Raw genomic sequence first — 5,148 nt, 5'->3', positions numbered from 1 at the left:
CCCTCCCCCGCCGTGCCCGGGCGGGTGCTGTTGCGGTGTCCCTTGTCGCGGTGGGTGACAGTGCGGCTCAGGCTGGACAGGGGCCACGGCGGGGTGCGCTTGTGATGGCCGAGGCGTCTGTGCCTTCTTGGGACGCAAATTTCCCTCCAGGAGCTGCTGATCAATGTACGTTGGAGAGATTTTTCCCAATATTTTTAGGGCTCCGAGGGAACAGTTCTAATTCGCTCTCCTCATTTTTCCTTTCATTACTATTGATCTACTAATTTGTCTTTGATTTATCACTGGGCCCTTCTGCTACTCTTTATCTTTTGCGTTTCAGCTGCTGAAAGGTTTTTTTTTCTTCTTCAGCTCGTCGCTTTTCCTGTCTCTTTCAATGCCAACGCTGCCACTGTGATTTCTCAGCCCATTTAGGCAGTTTTGACCGTGGTGTTTCTCAGGCTCATTTGAGGCAAAATAGTTAGATATACACCAAAACAGAGCATGGTTATTATGACAGAGTTCAAAAGTGTGAATGCCTCTTTGGTGTGTCCTTAAATACCTACACTTTTTCGCTCCCTGGCTGCATTTGGAAGTGGGGTTTGCCTTAAGTGTGTGTGAAGGGAGAGGAGCACCATGGGGCACCAACAGACTGGCCATGGAAAAGGCTGGCAGGAAACCCCTGGTCCCCAGGATTCACTCCATCACGTCCTGTGTAAAATGCCTCTTGAACACAGTTCACTGCTTAGCAATTCCTCTTTAAAAAGAGGCTACGTGCAGGGTGTCTTCCTAACTGATGTGCCTGTCCTATAACACATCTTCCCTTATTTAAATTTATCCTAAGCCTTAACAAAGCTTTCATTCTGGGGTGACTATTTTGTATCATTTAGCTGCTTGGAATACTGACTGGATCCTACGTTGGAGCTAAACTTAAGCACTTTTAAACCATATTATTGTTTTCCAGCAGTTCTTGGTGTGTCTGTATTTTGGGATTTTTAACTGTGTTTAAAATACTCTCTGTGCAATTATAGTAGGATATAAACAATATTTTGAGTTAACTATATCTTTTTATAAGAACTGATTTTATGTCATTTTTACTTAGTATCCATAATGTCAAATAAGGCAGTGGGGACAACATTAAAGAGACGACTGGAGATGCCATACGAAATAAAGAATTTAAGGAAGCCTCAAAACACTGCAAGATAATTATTTTATTATAGTAATATTTAATTATAATTATATCATAATTAATAATTATATATGATATAATTATATACAATACAATAGCATATATTGTATAATTATATCGTATTGTATTACAATTAATATAATTATTTTAATATAGTAATAATTTTTGCACATTTTGTTTGTTGTTCCTACCCTTACAGCTGTAAAGTAATGCAGAGTGTGGAGTACCTTATTGACATAATGGTTGAAATCAGCTTTCAGGTTTCATTTTCATAACTTCATTGATCATTCATGTCCGTTGACCACAGGTGAACTTTTATGCCCCTTCCTTTTGCATTTGTTTATATGTGGTGGTAAGAATATGAAGTGTAGAATGATCATGTTAAAAATCCATTTCTAATCTAGACCTCAGAGAGGGGCTTAGATTGTTGAGCTCCAGGTATGATTACTGACAGAACAGTCCAGATATTAAACATTTTCTGTCAGGAAAAGCTGAATTTATGATTTTTTTCCCAAGAATTGCTTATCTTCTAGTGTTACCTGTTTGCATAGTTTCACTAAACTATAAAGACAGAATGCAAGCCATAGATATATAAGATACATTTCATTCATTATTTCACTTAAAACTGTGTAATTTTAGGCAGTCTTGAAGTAAGACAAAAATATCTACCATTCTTGGTTATTCATTGACCCAGCAGCTGCTGGTTTAGAGCAACCTGATCAGGCCAAAAGAGAGTATAAGAAGGGTATTGATCTTGAACCAAACCAGTTACTGTCTGTTATGGTCCAGATCCACTTTTTCTCTCCCTGAAAAGTGTAAATACAGAGTGGAATACAGGAACAAAGTAGAGGTGAGACTTGGATCGTGTTTTCTCGAGGCCCTTAGTTCTGTGGTAGCTTCAAAGAAGCTGAGGTTTGTGTTACTTTTGTGCCCAATGTAAAACCATGGTGAACTTTAGTTTCAGTGTCTTTAAGTTTGTATTTATTGTTTAGACTAGATAGCAGTGAAGCTTACAAGGGAAAACATGAATTGAAACAAATACAGGCAATTCGTCCATGCTTGGAAATTTCTCTGCTTGTAGCTGAAGAAATACTTGACAATGCTTTTCTACTTTAACTAGTTTGTCTAGTTGATCTTGTTTTATCTTATTTTTCCAGCTTTCAGCATGAAGTGGATTGTTACTGAATTTTGCTCTTGTTCCTTAAAAGCAATACATTTATAACAGCCATGTGCTGGTGCATGACAGCCTGTTGCAGTATATGGTTAACACATTCATTTGTGTGTCATTTGGAGATTTATGACACATAAGGTTGCATATTAAGTCTGTCTCTGGTAGCAACAACCTCTGTTTTTCTAAGGGGCTTAGTATTTTCAATATAAATACCTTTTTAAAATTGTAATTGTTGGTGCCTGATTTAAAGGTGCCTGATACTGAAATTCCCCAGTTTTGCATTTATATTCTGCCTTTTTGTTACTCTACAAAACAGTATGATGCTAGGATCTAGGTCTTTCATGGCATGACAATGTGCTTTGTATATTGTTTGATGTGCAGGCAGGATTATGTAATATATACAGGTTTCACACAGTTGTTGGTAATTAGCTCAGGAAGTGAGGAAAGTTTTCACTTAAAATAAGAGGACTCAGAAGGCTGTGCAGAAGTATCAAGGTAGATTCTGCTCAGTGATTACTACACTTGACTTCATAGAAGGTAATGGAATAATTTTTGTCGACAGAATTTGTTCTCATGATACCTAACCTTTAACACTAAATCTTGCCTTTTTTTTTTTTTAATAGTAAGGTGATGATCAAATTCCTATGAGAAGTCCAACCATCCAACGAAACAGATGTCAAAGGAGACTTAGCAGACCAAAAGCTCTTGGAACTCTATGAAAAGCAAAGGATATTGAACACCAAAGTTCACTCTTAGGATTTATAATTCAGTGGATGCCTTTGCTGATACACTGATTAGGCATTATTTTTAAAAAGGCCTTGTCACACTGGTGTGTCAAGATGCTGTAACTGTATAAGGTTTCTTGTTCCTGTCCATTTCAATAGAGCAAATACTGGAATAATTGTGCTTGAGGTTAGTAGTTAAGAGAGTTCTGTTATCCTTTGTCCTCTGACTAAAGTCAGTGCCTTTAAGCATTTAGGTCTGCTGGTTCATTGTCTGCATTAATTAGTAGGCTTGCTAGAATATATGTCATCCTATTCATAGAGGTACAGTTCTAAACAAATCTGACTCTCAGTTACCACTGTAACTGACTGGAGCGTTCGATTTGTTTCCTTAATTTTACTTTTTTTCAGAAAGAAGAGCAAAACCTCTTGAAGCATTTTTTTTTCTTTTTAGTCAGTTAGAGCAGCAATGAGCAAAACTTTTAGGGTAATCAGTAGTATTTTTTTGGCAGTTGAACCTATTAATAATTATTGGTTAGAAATTGAAAGCCATTTTTGTATTTTCTGGAAAACTTAGCATGTTTGTGTGTGGTTTTCTTCCTCTTTTGTAGTAGTGACAAGCAGAAATTATGTACGTACGAAGCTTGTGGAAGTATATCAACAAGAAAAGAAATACTTAGAGGTAGGTTGAGTACTTTAGTATCTCTCTTCTAAGAAGAATGTATTTTTTATCAGAACTACCTGGTTTTCATCACAGAATCCCCATTTTTTTGTGCCACAGACCACTTAAGATCTCCTCACGGACCACAACGAGGGAGAATTGATTTTAGCTATAGTCCTTTCTTTGCCACTGTGTAAGATTTGGACAATCCATTAAACTGACAGAACAGGACAAAGAATGTTATTCCACAGAGAGGGTGCAACATCATGCTTTTTAATTCCTAGAAGTCAAGCATGGTCCCAAGTGCACATTTACATGCAGTGTGTGTGAGTCAGGTGTCCTTTGCCCCACTTGGCAAGTTCTAGGAGCCCGGCTAGCCCTCACAGGTCTGGTGATTCCTTCCTCAGCTGACCCTGAAGCTTCATCCCAGAAGGGAAGGTGGGATTCCTACACAACCTGAACTCAATTGCCTGTGCTTTGTGTACTGCAGTTCCACGCAGATGATGAGGACAGGCAAAGCTGCCACAGGGCAACGCTAGCTTTGACCCACCCAGCAATCCCCAAGTCCCTGTCAGCACGGCCTTGCAGAAATAATCATTTTACCACGAGGTGGAGCTGTTAACTGCAGTTAATGAGGGTCCTGTTTCCGCTTTTTCAGTTTGTTGATCTTTTCCACACTGGAATTTCAGTATGGGCTGCTGCTGCTCTCCTCTTTCTGTTCATAGTGCTGGAGAACAAATAAAGCTTTCATTTTTTCTTCAAAAAATTTTATCCGAGGGCTGTCTGGGTCTGCTTTTACTTTTGATTTCATGCAAGAACCAGAGTTGGAATTTGTACTCTTGAGGTCACCTCCTTATGTACTGCAAGGTGGACAGGTCCCACACAATGCCCTGGGATTTGTTATGGCTTCAGCTGGAAAGCAGGAAAATATGGCTTGTTATTTTAAATGATAATTCATTGTCCAGCTGAATGTTGACAGTAGTTAGAAAAAATGCATCAGACTTCCAGTTCTTTAAAGAGTGATAGAGTGGTTAATTTGACCCTATTGACAGGTGGCTGAAACACATCAGAAACTCACAAAAATGAAACACGAGGAAGGTGCAGAAAAAGCAGAGTGTCATCATCTTTGAAAGGAGACGCTCGGGTTACTCAAAGAGAGGACACGGAACCAGGTTATATAAGACTTGACAACAGTGTTTCTGACTACTACTTATCTAGATACATATATAGGTACAGTGTAGCAAGACTTGAAACGGAGAGTTATAAGTGTTGATAATCCTGTGGCTATTTGCTCATTAAGGCTCATTGGCGCTAAACTTCTCAGGGAAACTGGGTGATTTGACCGTCTGCCCTCCCCTGCTGTGCCGTCTCTGTGCCCTCTGGCCATGCTGGGGTCCGTGCTGGCAGCGGGCCCGGGCCGAGCAGCGCT

The 5,148-nt window shown here is 39.3% G+C and overlaps 1 long non-coding RNA gene across 5 annotated transcripts in view; it reads left to right on the top strand.

Moving 5' to 3' along the window:
* Window positions 1-7: 7 nt before the first annotated feature.
* LOC108447259 overlaps window positions 8-5,148 on the top strand; it is a 10,669-nt gene continuing 5,528 nt past the window's right edge. Inside the window, exons 1-4 of one of the 5 annotated variants that reach the window (XR_001862722.1) lie at window positions 8-165; window positions 2,960-3,248; window positions 3,670-3,740; window positions 4,772-4,891. This is a non-coding gene — a long non-coding RNA (uncharacterized LOC108447259). Of the gene's footprint in view, window positions 166-1,364; window positions 1,473-2,959; window positions 3,249-3,669; window positions 3,741-4,771; window positions 4,892-5,148 lie in introns of all 5 variants that reach the window. The other 4 variants (XR_001862723.1, XR_001862721.1, XR_001862724.1 and 1 more) reach the window with 4 other exon arrangements.

Source organism: Corvus brachyrhynchos, unplaced genomic scaffold (genome assembly GCF_000691975.1).
Source record: "Corvus brachyrhynchos isolate BGI_N302 unplaced genomic scaffold, ASM69197v1 scaffold216, whole genome shotgun sequence".
In the NCBI taxonomy this organism is placed as follows: domain Eukaryota; kingdom Metazoa; phylum Chordata; class Aves; order Passeriformes; family Corvidae; genus Corvus; species Corvus brachyrhynchos.
The sequence above is the reverse complement of the archived record's forward strand: the minus strand, read 5'-3'. Positions and strand labels throughout refer to the sequence as shown.